Source organism: Macaca mulatta, chromosome 10, assembly GCF_049350105.2.
Source record: "Macaca mulatta isolate MMU2019108-1 chromosome 10, T2T-MMU8v2.0, whole genome shotgun sequence".
Lineage (NCBI taxonomy): Eukaryota > Metazoa > Chordata > Mammalia > Primates > Cercopithecidae > Macaca > Macaca mulatta.
The window spans coordinates 73,139,318-73,156,220 of record NC_133415.1 but is presented as its reverse complement, the minus strand read 5'-3'; the positions used below and the strand labels follow the sequence as shown (position 1 = coordinate 73,156,220).

Sequence of the window (16,903 nt, the reverse complement as noted above, 5' to 3'; positions counted from 1 at the left end):
GTGAGAATACATATACGTGTCTGAGACTTCAAAAACAGAGCAGCCTGATTGGATTGGAGGCTTTGGGCAAATGATGAGTGAGCAATAAAATGGGAGAGAACAGGGTCAGAAGGGGCAGACAAGAGTTATCTGCCCTCATATCATGCATTCACTTCTCAACTCCATTACAAACCCACACCCAATTTTTCTGTGTGGACTATTTGAGTATTGTAATTTAAAAAGAGTAATCTGTATTCAGAGCCCTGTACTGGGTTACAGAGCCTGTCTTAGTTGAGTTTTCCCCAGAAGCAGACACAGATGGAAAGAGTCCAGAGCAAGTAGTTTGCTAGGGAAATCATTCTAGGAAACTTTAGCAGAGGGGCAGGAAAGTGAGACAGGGAGGTAAAGGAAGGCAGTCAGGGAAGTGCTATTCAGATATCAACGTGGACAAATGGAGCAAAATCCCAGTGGTGAACTCTAGCAATCAGTGTATAAAATGTGCCTCAGAGTGAACTCATCTGGGAGGTGAGGAAGTTGGGGTATTTATCCACCAATTGCCATCACTCATTGGGTGGGGGCTGCTTTTGAGGGCATTAACTTCCTAACACTTTTGTTCCAGAAAAAATGTCCTAAGGGAGAAGTTGCAAGTGTTTTTAGTAAAGAATCCTGGTCTTAATATGTCCACATCTTTAGGGTGGAAGTTAGAGTATGTGCTTCAGACCCTCTAATGAAGGACAAGTCATCTGGAGCAATGAAAAATGGTTTTCTTGGCCAAGTTCACCTCTTCTATTTCTTACCATTCATTACTATGGTCTGCTCTGAGGCAGAGCAAACTCTGGAAGGATGACTATAGAGTTTGGGTTGCAAATGGAAGCATCAGGGAGAGTTCTGGTTATAATAGAACTCCACCTGAGCTGATTTACTTTTAGTCCGAGGAGTTTCCAACACAGCTGCAAGGGAGATTAACAAATATGATAATGGCTCGAATTTGAAGAAGCTGGAGCAATGATTCTGTGTTGGGCTCTGGGTTTCCAGTGGAGACTATATGTCAGTGAACTGGGCTCATGTTTCAGTTTTCATGGGGAAACCAAAATGGTCTTGTTAAAATTCAGCAAACAAAATATCCACCCACCTCCATCCCCACCACACACACCCCTTCCATTGCCCTCCATGACACATGGCACAGGCCAGCTAGGAAATATAAAATTAATCAGTGGTTTAAATAAAGTTTTTTACTTTCTCTCTCCATCCGCAGCAACACTTTATGCCAGTTGGATTATGGTCCAGTGGGAGAAAGATCAATTAAGGTGAAACCACAGTAGAGAAAGCACTGGAGAATAACATTCATTCTTCCTTAATAAATCTTAGTTTTAAAGATTTGCTTTGGGTTTTGTTCTGTTAATAAAGAAAATAAATTAAGAAGGAAAACCAACTGATATTTTGTTTTTCCATATGCCTTAGTGGAATCCTGAAGTTGTTGAATTGAATTAATGATTGATTCTATGTGAGGAAAAAGAAAAAAGAATAGAATACAAAAGGAAGTTCACAAAGAAAGATCATTTACATTGCTTTACAAAGAGAAATGCAAAGTAAAGCATAACTGAGATACAATTTCACCTGTCAAATTGGCAAAGATTCAAAAGTTTGATAATGCCTGGTGTTGGCCACAGTATTGGCACAAACAGGCTTTCAAATACAAATGGTGGGGAGGTAAATGGCAGAAGTTAGCAAACGATGACTTGTGAGCTCAATCCAGCCTGCTGCTTGCTTTTGTACTGCCCAAGACCTAAGAACCATTTTTAAGTAGTTGAAAAAAAATCAAGATAATATTGTATTGTATTGTATATTGAACATTTGGTAAGAGTAGATTTTAGATGCTCTGATTACACACACACACACACACACACACACACACAAGGTAGGTATGGAAGGTGATGCATAGGTTAATTTGTTTGAACATGTTAATCATTTCACTATACATATGTGTATCAAAACAATCATGTTGTATACTGTAAGTATATATCAATAAAATAAAACATTTTGTGACACATGAAAATTATGTAAAATTCAAATTTCATGACTTAAGTTTTATTGGAACAAAATCATGTTCATTCCTTTATTTGTGTCTATGGCTGCTTTTGTGCTCCAATGGCAGGTTTGAGTAGTTGTGATAGAGACTCTATATCCTGCAAAGTTGAAAATATTTACTTTCATGCCCTCTATAGAAAAAATGTCCTTACCTGTTGCCATACAAGTTGGCAATATCTATCAAAATTACAGATCCTTTTTGACCTGCTGAATCCATGTTTTCTTTTTCTACAGATACACTTACATAAACATGATTTGACATATATTCAAGATATTCATTGTTCTATTGATTGGCAAAAGAATGATGCAGTAAATGTCTCTCAATAAAGGACTGGCTATATAATTGTAGGATATCTTCACAGTGAAATACCATGTAATTATAAAAAAGAATAGAAAATGATTCATTTATTACATTGAAATGAAATAATATTTGAAATATATTAAGTGGAAAAAGCAAGATAGAGTAGTAGGTAAGATGGAAACTACCATTTGTGTAAAAATATAGGAAGAGATATGTATACATATATTTATACATTTGCCCACACATTTTCTCTCTCACACACATGCATATAAATTATCTCCAAAGATTACGTAAGAAACATTGGTTGTCAGGGTTTTCAGAGGGTAGGGTAACTAGATTCTTAGGGCCCAAGGGCAGGATATTGACTTTCATAAGGTTTTATACTTATTGTTAACACTTTTAGAATTTTTAACCAAGTGATTTTTATCTGTGAAAAAAGATTTTGAAAATTTACCTCCCTTACCCTTTCTAGTCATCGTTCATCTCAGGACCTGGTAATATTTTCTCCGTACCATGTATCTCCATCTGAAATTCTTATTCTTCTGTTTATTTCTCTAACATCCTTTCTAGACTATAGACTCCTTCAGAGCAGTGACTAGGTCTGTCTTGCTGGTACCTGAAGACTTGTTGGATAAAGGAACTGGCTCCACGGGATGAGTGGTGAGGCTGTGTGGGATAGGGGTGTGTGGTATGGGCAAGGGATCTCTGTAGCAAAGATGGACTCCTGCAGAGTGCATGCAAGGTTTTCAGACAATAAGGGTCATAATTTCAAATCCTTCATATCTCCAATAAATCCGACCTTCCATCACCACCATTATTCCAGCTGAAGACCGAAAGGTGCACCAGGAGACAAATCAGCAATCTGCAAACATAATATACCAAAGAGCTTGCCACTTCCTGTGGGCACTCCTGGTGTTACATGTTCAAATGTGCAGCGTAGTTTGTAATAGAGAAAAATTGGAAATAATCCAAGGGTCCATGGATAGGTTCATGTTTGGGGAAATGTTGAAATGCCATGTAGACACGAGGAAGAAGAGAGAGCATTATAACTTGACTTAAAAAGATGGCCATGAGATACACAGTAACGAAAAGAATTTGCACAATATTATGTGTGGTATGCTCATTTTTAAAAAAGTCTTGCACAAAAAATTTAAAAAGAGTGGCACATTGGTGCTGCGCTGTTAGTGGTAACAGCATAATGGGGACCTGTGTGGAAAGGGAATGTCATCTCTTATGTTGTATATTTCTATGGGGTTGAATGTTATTAATGTTCATAAATTTCTTATGCAATTAGAAAGGGTAAGTGAACCCGCATTGGTATATCACCCCATGTGTAAATGTCTGAGTTCCTGACATGTGAATTTCATAATAAGGACACACATTAACTTACCTACAGAGCCCACAGAACGGTAAACAATGGGAAACTGAGCTCTAGAATCTTGAAAGCAAAGGTGACAGTCAGGACTCATGAAATCTGACTCTTGGAAACTAGCAGGATGTATTTATTTGACACTGGTTCCTCCAAAGTGAAACTATACAGACCAAGAGATGGAGGGAGGGCTAGAATGGTTGTCAGACTATGGGGGCCCTAATGCTCAATTTTAATGATGCTAATTTTAATAAGGTTGAAATAATAATCCAAAGACTGATAAGGCTCTAGGATGGGACTGAGGAGCGATGTCCATATATCGCCCCCTATAAACACCTGCTTTCTTTGTTATGATGTCCTGTTCTTATTTTCTTGATTTTTCCTGATGCAGCTGAGATAACAAGACAGGGTGGTCCAGGGCTGGGCGCGCAGACACCTGGATTGCAGTTTGTCCTCTCCCTTGGACTTGCCCTGGGGCGTCGGGTTGTCCACAACCTTTCTCACTTCCTCAGTTTCCCATCCCCAGCAAGGGACTGCTCCTGCTTGAGCAGAATCTCAGGATCTCATAAGAGGGTGTGTATGTCTTGGGACTTGGATTTTTCCTAGACAAATGGTTTCTATAAAACTGTGTGTGTGTGTACCTAATCTCACACTCTTTTTTCTGGCATCCTATCCAGAACTTTCTATTGTGTTCCCTCTGTGTCCTCACTCTGATGTCAGCATGCACCAGTAGGTCTGGGAGGAGGATTTAGATATGCTTCAAGTCCATCTGTTTGTAAATGAAACTCTGAGAGGTTGAAAGACTTGGTCTAGACAGTTCTTCTCAGACTTCAGCGTGCCCAGGAACCACAGGGAGAGCTTGTTAAGTTGGAGACCCTGATTTAGTAGGTGAGGGGCAGGGGTGAGAATCTGCATTTCTAACAAGCTCCCTGGAGATGCTGATGCTGCTGGTCCATAGACTGCACTTAAAAGACCAGGAGTGTAGGATAAGTGCGTCTCAGAGGCAGAGGCTGAACTGGGCCCAGTTCCCCTGACTCATATCCTGTGCTCTTTCCTACTGAAGGCATAATTATGAATTTAATTGCTGTAAGACTGAAAACTGTCACTTACACATGAAGCTTTGTGTCAGAATCACTTTGGGGATTTTTTTTTTTTTTTTTTTTTTTTAGGAGACAGGGTGTCACTTTGTCGCCTAGGGTGCAGTGGTATGATTACAACTCACTGTAGCCTCGAACTCCTGAACTCAAGCAATCCTCCTGCCTCAGCCTCCCCAGTGGCTGGGACTACAGGCGCCTGCCACTACACCTGGCTAATTTTTTTGTATTTTTAGTAGAGACAGGGTTTCACCGTGTTCGCCAGGATGTTCTACATCTCCTGACCTCGTGATCTGCCCGCCTCGGCCTCTCAAAGTGCTGGGATTACAGGAGTGAGATGATCTGATTTCTAAACTTTATTTTAAATTGTTATTTTCTTAGTATATATTGATTCTTTGTATATTTCTTATCACTTTCTAAACCACTGTGAAGTTCGATGTACTGAAGAAAAATCATGTCTGTAAGTGACCCTCCCACCCTGAATGTACAAACATACACATCCTGAACCTGAGGCTGAACTGTTAGGGATCATATATTTTAGACTTCAAAGACCCTTTGAACACCTTTTCTAGAAATGCATTTACTACTACCTATTTTTTACCTTTTTGTGTATATTTGGATTAATCAAATATTGTCTTAGAATGAGTAACATCTAAAATATATTCCAAAAACTTATATTCCAAAGGCTTGTTGTGAATGTTTACTCCTATTCCCCCGCCTTGTGATAACCTCACCTGTGGGATTTGCTCTTTCACCGTCAACGTTCCTGTCGTGATTTGGTTGGGGAAATCATTCAAAGGCAGCCTTCTGCTAGAAGAGCCATGTTAGCCAGGGTGGTTCCTGTCAACCTGGGGAGGGAGCCTACCTTTTGGGATTTCTCTCCATCCTCTATGGCTCTCGGTATTGTTCCTCCTCAAACACCCACAACACAGATCAACTCATCGGCCTTCTCACAAGCACAGTTCAGAGACATGTCTTTCCCAAGCTCTCAGGAAAGAGCTGTACTATGTCTTGGCACCTGATCCCTAGCAACAAGAGACTCCTTCATATTTTATCAGCAATTAATTGCAATCACTTCTGCTTTATGAGCTGACAAAGGCCTTCATCTTCATGTTTCAGTCATTGTTTCCTGATTTTTTATGGGGCTCAGGGATCACCTCCCTGCCATGGTTCACAAAGGTGCTAGCTTAGATACATTTTCCACCTTGCAACTGGGTGAGGCAGTGACTGAATCACGTGAGTCCAATTTTCACATTTAATAGGACATGAATTACTGTTGAACAATGTATCCTGCCTCTAGCCTACTATGGGCAACTAAGAACATGCTTTGCCTGCATAATGACATCTGAGTAATGGAAAGAAAGGATGATATTTCAAAAGCATTGGCATCTAGCGGAAAATTTTGAAAGCATCAGGCCTTGGCCTGTTGTCATTTTCATTCTACCTCATTGAGGGCCCATGATACACTAGCTGCAGGGTGATGATGATGTGTAAAGTACAAGATGGGGTACAGGGTGATGAGTGGTGGCCTCATTCTCTTTAGCTGAGGATGGCCCATTTGTTTTATCTGTCAGGACACAATGATTTGGCGACCCTCAAAGTACAAATAAAAATATTGAAAGATCAGATGAAACAGGTTTGGATCATTGAGTCACTTCAAATAACTGTCCTAAGAAAACAGAAATGTCAATGAGTTTGAGAAACTAATTTGTTGTTTTGACAAGAGGTAGAAGCAATGATCCTAGAGTCTCAGTGTCCTCAGAGTCTAGTTGAGTATTTCATATATTGTTCTCCAGCTCTTACTCATTTTATATATACTCACCTGGTCTCCAAACAGACTCTATTTCCCAAAGATAAACAACAGTCTTTATATTTTGGTTTTCTCTAATAGAGCGTGGAACCCAGTTCCTAGCACATAATAGAAACTTAATTGATTTGCTTTGCTTTTGCTATTGCTATGGCTATATTATTATTTATATTATTATATATTACACGTATTTATTATATATAATGTATATAATTATTATATATAAATTATTATTATTGCCTTGCAATTAATAATAATAGCTATAGTTAGGGAGCTATATGATCTATATGAGCTATATGATCTATATAACTATATGATCCAGTTATTAGTCTGGGTGCTTTACATATTTGCCCATTTTATTCTCACCATAAACTCTGAGATGGTTGTATCACATCTCTTCTGAGACTCTGGGAGAAATGTTAAAACTTGCAAAGGCAGAATCTGAACCCTTGTGTTTTGTGTTCTTTTCACTATACCTTGTGCATTGCGGCATCGTAGATAAGCCTTGTTCTGGGTCTGAGATGTTTCTCCTTAAGTTAAAGCAGAGCCTGACCATCCGGATCTAGCTTCAGGCTCCTCTCAACTCAGTAGATAGAAGATATTATCTTGAGACACATGTCAAGGTAGGCTTAGAGTGAGCACAAAGGGTGTGCGCTCTGTTGTGATACTCTTAAATTATTTCTGGGTTTTAGATAATTCCTCCTGAGGTTAGATTTAGTCTGAACCAATATATTGACCTTTGGAATAAATTGTCCTTATCGTAGATCTGCCTTTGTTCTTCCATGATCTTTACCATCTACACACTTGAAACAGCCAAAAAAGTCACGTTGTGTCTATCTTCCAGAGCCTATGATAAAACCCAACAGCAGATTAAAACCCTGCTCTACTTGCCTTTCTCAAAAACAGCCCAGGTAGAAGTAGAGGGAAAGAAACAATAGGAAAGAGACCCAGGAGAAGAGAATCAGTTTACCCTGTAAATTTAATCTAATGGTGGGAATCACTGTGTGACCATATTTTACTGCTGGAAAATTCTTGTGCTATACTAATTTTGTTAGAATTGCCTGAAGTCTAATGTTTCGAACATAACATCCCTGGAAGCTTCTGTTAACCAATTGGAGTTGGCATATAGGATAAAAACTATCCGTGATCTCTGATTTAGAGGGTTGCCTTTTAATAACATGTTTTTATTTTTTATTTGCAAAACAAAACACCAGGGCAATGTGTGCTTCCATTTTGGTAGAGGCCACAGGGCTTCCCTTAAGGCAGAGCCTCAGCTGTTGGGCTGGTCTCTTACCAAACCCAACTGGCAGGAGTAGAAAGCTTCCTGTCTAGTTGATTCTTCTTTCAAGCAGTGAGTGACGTAGTAGATGAAAAGAGGAGAAGTAGAATTAGCTCTGTACTGTTGTTACTTGGAATAAAAGCACATGGGTTTTTACTGGATTTAGATGGTCATTTGTCTTACTTGGGTAAATTGAAAATTCTATATGCCATCTTAAAACCCTACAGCGTGTTTCCTGAATTTTTCCGTAAGTGAAACTAAAGGGAACTCAAAAATCTTCAAAGGTAGTCTAGATATGCAAGAGAAACATGTTTTTGGAGGAAACCATACAACTTAGGTGATCTGGAATATTCCAAGATATTTGTGGTTGGTTCATTGCAGAAAAGTCTCAAATTTTCTATCACTCTCTGTATTCATGCCATTGACCATGTGACCTTGTAGCTTATTCCATCAGGAGATGGAATCGGCTTTCCCCTCCCCCTGCCCCTTCAATGTAGGCTGGCCTTGTGACTCTATTTGGCCAATAGAATGGAGTGGAAGGGATGGTGTGTTCAATCTGAGCCTAGGCCTCAGAGGCCTTATGGCTTCTGCTTACTCTCTTCTACCACTGCCATGTGAACATGCATGGAATATCATTTTGTAGAATATGGAACAGAAATGAACCACCCCAGCTGAGGGCATCCTATACCAGCCAGTCCCTAGCTAATCCAGTAGTTACCTTCACACACATGAGTGAATCCAGCTGGAATCAGTTAAGCCTGGCATGGCTCAGCAGAACCACTTAGGAGAGAAGAAAAAAAGAGACTTCAGACATTTAAAAAGTCACTCCTGAATTCTAGTCAACTAAATGACACTGTCTCTGGTTTATATATTTTTTCTTTAACAAAACTTGTCAAAATATAGATAGTACTGTTAGGAAAATTAAGCATCTTGGGATGCTTACCTTGTGAAAACCACCAACTCTTTCTGGGCCTCAGTTTCCCATCTCTCAATTGGGAAAGTTGGACTCTCCAATATGATTCCTAGCTCCAACCATTTATGACTCTTCTGACAGCAGTGTAGTGAAAGTAGAAACATAAGCTCCAAAGTCCAACTGCTCACTTGGAAATGTGGCCCTGATGCTTTCTATGTATATACCCTTAGACAAATTAGTTATGCCCTCTGTGCCTCAGTTTCCTTATCTAAAAATGAGGCTGCTTCATGGCAAGGTTCTGAGGATTACATGATATAATCCATGTAAATGGCTTAGAACAGTGCCTGGCACACAGAAACTGCTTAACAAGTGTTAGCTATTATTTCCTTTGGCATAGAGTCACATCTTATGCAACAGCACTTTCATGGGATTTAAATGTTGAAAGTTCAAATGGTGAACATCAACCAAGTGGATAAAACTGCAAGATGTTTTTGAAATTCACATACACACACAAGAGTATTAACCGTCCTCAAGCTCTTATATCCATAATTCTAAAGGGCTTTTTTCCTCACCTAGTTGGGTGTGGTTATCTCATAGAGTTGAAATTTACCACTTTAGCTCTGCGATTATTTTTCTCCCTCTTTTGCTGCTACTCTTTGGCTACAAGCAAGAGGAAGTTTAATGCAGTATTAAGAAAATGGGTCCTAACTATGGCTCTGCCACTTACTAACTTAATTAATTTTTTAGTTACTCTGTTCCTCCATTTTCTCATATGTAATATATGGGTAATAATCAAGGCTGCCTTATAGATTATTGTGTAAACACGATACATTTAGAAAAGTGACTGGTACACAGTAGATTCTTAATAAAACACTATGGATTGGTATATTATTATATTCTGCTCCACTGGAATTGTTTAAAGGAAGTGTTAGGCACCCAAATACTGCCCAAAGGAATATCTTTTGAGATGAAGTAAGATAGTAAGCATGGGAATGCGATTGTTGACCCACTCAGATCCCCTTGACCAGACTGGTGTTTCCATATCCACGTGCTGTTAGCATTGGCTCTTAATGGTTTACAGCTGCCCCTTTCTTTGGAGAATTGCTCTTGGCCAGATGGGAGTTGCCTAGCCTGGAATTGCCTGGGAAGTTATGCAACTCCTCTGCCCCTGGGAGTGGCCAGCAGCCAATGACTGACAGACGCAGGGGCACTAAAGGACCCTTTGCCTCAAAGAAGGGGAGGCAACTCTGTGGTGCAATCCATGCTCCAGTGCTCCCTGTGGGATCAGATTGAGATTAGGCTCCAGCTGAGACCACACCCTTAGTTTGCTTCTCTTTTTTTTTCCTTTCTCGTTTATCAGTAAATTACTTCCAAGTGAATCCTCACTTTGGGCTCTGCTTCTAGACCCTGACTGAAGAAAGAAAGGAAGGAGAAATGAACAATGAACAATTCCAGAGATTTTGAGACATGGCAATTGGACTTTCTGTCAGGGTAAACGTCACCGGTAGGTATAGTTTTGATTCCATTCAAGTTTTTGTTTGGGGAAAAGGCTGGAGGGGTTCAGTAGGAGTTGAGATGACAACAAGGCCTTAGACAATGTTGTATATGAGTCAGCCATAGTGAGCTCTGTGCTACTGAGGTCTGTGCGTCAAATAGGCATGTGTTATCTTAGTTTGAGCATGTGGTAAAATACAAATCCCACATGTAGGTTTTGATGAGCTATGTGATCATTACAAAACTTAGTACCCACTAGACTTAGAGTCTTCCAGCACCCGAGACACCCAAGACACTCTCCATACTAAATTCCATTCCATAGTCAAATCTTTTGACTATGTGGAAATCCACCTTTGTGTTATCACAACTGCCTTCCTTCCACATTCATCAAAGAAGACTGTCCCCAGGACTTTGGGGATGAATTAGGATGATAGCTATGAAATTTTATGCTTACAAAGCACTGGCCAGGCTGGAGCACGGAGCAGGTCATCCATGGCAGGATTCCTGTAATTTTGTTCCAGGAAGAGATGAAGATAAAATTATCTGATAGTGCCATAAAAAGAATAAAATCATGTTTCTCAGTAACGTGGATGGAGCTGGAGGCCATTATCTGAAGTGAAATGATTCAGAAACAGAAATTGGAAAACCACATGTTCTCACTTATAAGTGGAAGCTAAGAAATGGGTACACATTGCTGTGCAGAGTGGAATAATAGACACTGGAGACTCCAAAAGGCACGAGGGTGAGAGCGTGAGGCATGAAATACCACCTATTGGGTACAATGCGCACTATTCAGGTGATGGGTACATGAAAAGTCCAGATTTCACCGCTGTGCAATATATCCAAGTAATACTACTGCACTTTCACTCCCTTAATTTATAAACATTTAAAAAATTAAAGAAAAATTACGTGGAGGTGTAGGCTTGGGCTTGTAAGTACAGAAGAACCAGCCACCCACTTAAATTCAAAGTCCCATTCCATCCTGATGTTTCCATGGAGGAGTGCAATACAGAATCTTCCCAGAGTATTCTTTCTACTAAAAAGGGGGGCAGGGAGCAAGGGATCAGCTCTCATCCTTCTTTCATTCTCTCCCACTCTCTCTTTTCTTTTACTTCAATCTATATGTGACATCTTATAAGCATTAAATAGTATGCTCAATTTAACATACTAATTAACACTTACTAAAATGAGTTAAATAGTATGCTCAATTTAACATACTAATTAACACTTACTAAAATGAGTTATTTCTATCTGTTAACAGATCTTATGAAATTTGTCCTTTGCTTCTCAAAACCATGCAAGATTATCTATAGAATAGAACTGGGTGCAGTTTTCTTGAGCATCAACTAAAAATGATGTTATGTAATTTGTAATACTAGTTTTATATTTAAAAGGGCACAATAGGCCGGGCGCGGTGGCTCAAGCCTGTAATCCTAGCACTTTGGGAGGCCGAGACGGGAGGATCACGAGGTCAGGAGATTGAGACCATCCTGGCTAACACGGTGAAACCCCGTCTCTACTAAAAATACAAGAAAATTAGCCGGGCGAGGTGGCAGGCGCCTGTAGTCCCAGCTACTCGGGAGGCTGAGGCAGGAGAATGGCGTGAACCCGGGGGGGCGGAGCTTGCAGCGAGCCGAGATCGCGCCACTGCACTCCAGCCTGGGGCACAGAGCAAGACTCCGTCTCAAAAAAATAAATAAATAAATAAATAAATAAAAGGGCACAATAATGTAGAGGAGTAAATAAATAGTACATGAACTTTAAAGATAAACACGAGATTTCAGAGAAAAAATTGCAATTATGATGGACTGTTATGAGTTCACCCCTCAAATCTCTGGTTTAGTATAATGTTCTCTTATGCTAAAAGGAGAATTTTGGTGGAAGTGTCTGAGAAACACTTCTACGTATGATGTCCACCAGTTCAGAAGATAACATAGGCAAGGCTTCAAAATAAATGTACAACAGGAGGGAAGAAAAGATGGGAAAACTTCTAGTGCCATTTTCATTCTGAGACTGAAAATGCCAATAGTATTCCAAGTTTAGGTGACTACTGCGTAATCGGCTAAAATATAGCTCACCATATTCTTTGGAACAGTGAAGAAGTCACCTCAGGGAGACATAGATTTGCTACATCTCATGTGGGGACAGATCTGGTACATGGCCACTCAAAGCTTGCTTCTAAGAAGTGATTGAGTGGATGCCCAGGAAATAAATGGTGGCCTTTAAGATTCGTTGTCCAGGAAATAAGAGAGTTATGTTGTTTCATGAGTAAATTGGAGGCTGTTTAGTCCCGGGGACTTTTCAGGCTTAAGATGGCCTGGGAGAAACCTTCCTTCTCATGATTCTAAATGACTATTAATGTTGCAGCCACTCTACAACTGTCAGTGTGTAAACACGATTCGGACTCAGGAATTATCGCAACTCGGTGAGTGAGACTGTATCTTCTCATGTCAGAAAACCATGGCACTTTTGTCCAGCAGAAGTGGCAGCCATCGGGGCTGAACAGTGGGTTGCAGAGATGGTGCTCCTTCAGAAAAGGCAGGTAGAGAAGTCCTGCTTTTTTCTGGGCAGAGCGACTTTTATTCTGACATCTCAGCTTCCCAGGAGAGGGCCATGCAGCAAACTCAGGAAGGTAGTTTGGAGTTGGTTTTGAACCATATTATGAGCAGCCTTTTCATAAGGTGGCAAGATACAATGCATAGAAGAAAGTTTGGAAATGAGAGACCATCTCATGGTAAAATCTAGAAGATGGTATGAGAATATCAGGTCCAAGGAGAGACCTTGGAAAGATTAGGAAACCAGGCCCCACCGCTTGATATGCAATTCATTGTATCTTCTCAGCTCATGGCTCTGCTCTTGGAGATACTGTGTTTAAGTTTTTATGTACTTTTTTTTTTTTTCCTTTTTAAAATAAAACCTTGGGCAGGCAGGGCCTACTCTTGCAGGGCCTGAGGCAGAATGGAGTGGGGTGCACACTGGTTCTTTTGATCATGATTTCACTTCAAGCAGTGGGGATAGATTTCATGTTTCCTTCCTGCCCTTTCCCACGAAGCATGCAATTGAGTGGGTGGCTCAGTCAGAAATACCCAATAAATACTTGCCAATGAACATAATGGAGCAACACTGATGACAGCAAGGAGTTTGTACCATCCCTACTGTCTCTTGGAGGTGGCACCAATGTGGTCCTGACACTGGGCCTATGGGAGACTTTGTGGCACTGTGTGAGCCTGGAGGCCTGGCCATGATCCATCTTACATCATTCTGCCTACCTGAGTTCCCTATGCAGTTGCTGCCTTCCAGTTCTCCTCATTTCCCAGAAAAGGAATCACTCTCCTAACCAGTGTGCAGACAGAGGAGGGAATTAAGGAGACAAGTGAAAACCACCCAGCAAGAGTACTTGAATAGTGTGCAGGGGAGGGTGGTGAAAAGGAGGAAAGGAAAAATGTATCAAAACAATATTATGTCAGTTCTATAACTTTCCACTAATCCATATGTGGATTTGTACCAGCGTTCATGTCTTACAGTCTAACACAAGAGCCAGACAAAAATGCTTGGACTTAATAAATCTAGGAGAGAGGTTTGTTTATCAAGGTCTAGCATTGTTTGAAAACTCAACATCTGTTGAAGACTTGTAGGCCTTTGCCCCCCACACTTTGTGCAGGTGCTTCTGGTCTTATGACACCAATGCATGTATTTTAAAGAAACATTCAGTAAAAAAAGCTCAAGGTCATCTCTATACATTGCCATGGGCTCTGCTCCTAACCAGGCCTCCTCATCTCTCATTTGGACAGTTGTAGCATTTCCAAATGGGTCTCCTTACCTCCCATCATATCCACACAACCCCTCCTCACAGCAAGTTAGTCTTTCCAAAGCCCAGAATGTGAAAACTTTCTAATACACCTCTAACTTATTAATAGGGATCTTCACATTCTGAAATTTTTGTTAAGAAACAAAACTTGGCTACCATTCTTCCTTAGGTGGTCTTTTCTTACGTTTTTAAATGTAAATATTTTATACAAGTATAACGTAAGTGTAAAAAAATGTGTGTGTTGATGAATTCTTATACAATTTGCATGTGCATGAAACCAGCAGCCAGATCATGAAACAGAATACAACCAGCACCCCAAAAGCCCCTTGATGTCCCTCCTAGTCAGTATCCCCCCAGGGGTAATCCTTGTCTTGACCTCTAACCCCATGGATGAGTTTTATCCTTTTGGAACTTTAAATAGATGGAACCATGCAGTAGGTATTCTACTGTGTCAGTCAGCATGATGTTTGTTTCATCCATATCGTGCCTGTACTTGGAGCTGATTCATGCTCATTGCTGTATAATGTTCCATTGAAGGGATATTTATTTACCCATTTTACTGTTGTTGTTGTGTTTTTCTTTTTACACAGGGCCTTGCTCTGTTGCTCAGGTTGGAGTATAGTGGCATGATCAGGGCTCACTGCAGCCTCAACCTCCCAGGTTTAAGCATTCCCCTCACCTCAGCCCCCTGAGTAGCTGGGAATACAGGCATGCAACACCCTATCCAGCTAATTTTTAAATATTTTGTAGATATGGTGTCTTACTATGTTTCCAAGGCTGGTCTCAAACTCCAGGGCTCAAATGATCCTCCTGCCTTGGCTTCCCAAAGAGTTAGGATTACAGGCATGAGCCATGAGCCACTGCATCTGGCCCCATTCTACTCTTGATGGACATTTGGGTTGCATCCAGCTTTTAGGAATGATAAATAGTGTGGTTATGAAAAATTTTCCTAAACAAGGCCCCAAAAGTGCTAAGTACAAAGGAAAATGTTGATAAATTGGCTATGTTAAATTAAAATCCTTCCCCTTTCAAAAGACATCGTTGAGAGAGAAAAGCCAACACATAGAAGATAATTGCAGTATATATTATCTGGAGAAAGGATTCATTTCTTGAATATAGAGAGAGCTCTGTTAATCAATAAGAAAAGTGCAAATGGCTCAATAGTGAAATAGTCAGAGACTTGAATAGGTACTTTACAAAATAGCCCATCCGAACGCCAATGATCCTTAAATGCATGAAAAGTTGTGCAGGCAATATTTTTCAGCTTTACTAGTCTCTTCACTACTCCCAATTAAGCCATACTTTCCTATTTTTGCACAGATTTTTGAAGCTACCTGGGGTGACTTTACCTCCTTTTCCACCTCCTTATTTTTTAAGGACCAGTCAGAAAATCAGCTCCTTCCAAAGCCTTCCCTACTCCACTAGGCAGAATTAATTGTTGCTTCTGTAGGATCCCAAATTGAGATTTTTCTCGGAGTGAGATGTTTCATTAATATGTCTTCAGGTTCCCAGTATACAGCATTGCTCTTGGTGCCTGATAGGTGATCAATACATGCCTTCCTGAATGAATGTCTAACTTTCTCCTCCAACCTCCAGATAGGATCTAAAACCAATGAGGTATAGTGTAACAAAGCCTTGCTGTGTTGAACAGGGGAGTTTTTATTAGCCAATACAGAGGTTACTTCATATGGAAAAATGCTGGCCTATTTCCCAAATCATAGCTCATTTTCAATGAATAGTATCATCACAAACCTGTGAACAAAGACCTAGTACTCTATAGGTTGAAAGATATGTCCAGATATATATGTATATTATATATTAATAAGTAGGTCTGAAAAACAGCTTTGCTATCCAGAAAGGTCACTGTTGTGAGTGGTTGGAGCACCATTTTAGGTCAGGAAAGTTCCTTGTTGTATGACATAGGTAACATTTCTGACCAGAGCAAATTTTGTTTTGTCATCACCCTCATTTCCTGGTACCCTTTTCCCCCCCACCCCCAACCACTGGCTCATACTTGTACAGGGTTCTCACTTCCCCAAACCCAAAGTGTTTCGTGCCTCCAACTTGCTTGTTTCCAGCCTCATATAATTTCTTCAATCCCAACCTTTTATTCTTTTACTGTTCTATCTTAGTTTACTTTAGCCAGATGATAAGAAAAAAACTTGTTTATTAAGAGGAGAACCTGTCCTTTCTTAATACCTTTCACAGAGTGGATTCTCAAAACATGTTTATTGAATCAATGGCTTGGCAATTTCTTATCAAAGTGGGAATGGTTACTGGCCCCCTAATCTTCACATAAGCTTGACTGAATTTTCAACTTATGAGATTATAGTTGATAAGAAAATGAGTGAAAATGTTTAGGAAAGAGTATACAAAAAGATTGTGAGGCAGATAAAGCAACTTTTTCTTGGAATGTGACCCTGAGACCTTGGGTTGATTCTCTAAACACAGTGTTTTCTTTATTTTACTTTGGAAATGTATTTTCTAAATCAATAATACACCCCCTTCCCTTTTCAGAGTATGAGAATCTCTCTTTAACATTAAGACAATCTTTCATACCCAAGAGTATTAAAATTGATAAATATCAAATGATCAAGCCTTACTCTGAATTGAATGTTTTATAATAAAGTGTATTTTAGTAGCATGACGCCCATATGCATTTGTTGTTATGGGCATATATTTGTTTGAAACATATTATTAATATATGTTTACAGACAAAGCTTTGTGTGCAAATCAATCCATGAGTCCTTGTCAGTTAATCCAAGGACTCT

At 39.9% G+C, this 16,903-nt stretch overlaps 1 long non-coding RNA gene across 5 annotated transcripts in view; it reads left to right on the top strand.

Moving 5' to 3' along the window:
- The first annotated feature begins 10,071 nt into the window (after window positions 1-10,071).
- The window catches only part of LOC107000489 (uncharacterized), a 154,004-nt gene continuing 147,172 nt past the window's right edge, over window positions 10,072-16,903 (top strand). For 2 of the 5 annotated variants that reach the window (XR_013398839.1, XR_013398836.1), the window contains exon 1: window positions 10,073-10,334. This is a non-coding gene — a long non-coding RNA (uncharacterized LOC107000489). Of the gene's footprint in view, window positions 10,335-16,903 lie in introns of all 5 variants that reach the window. The other 3 variants (XR_013398837.1, XR_013398840.1, XR_001447622.3) reach the window with 3 other exon arrangements.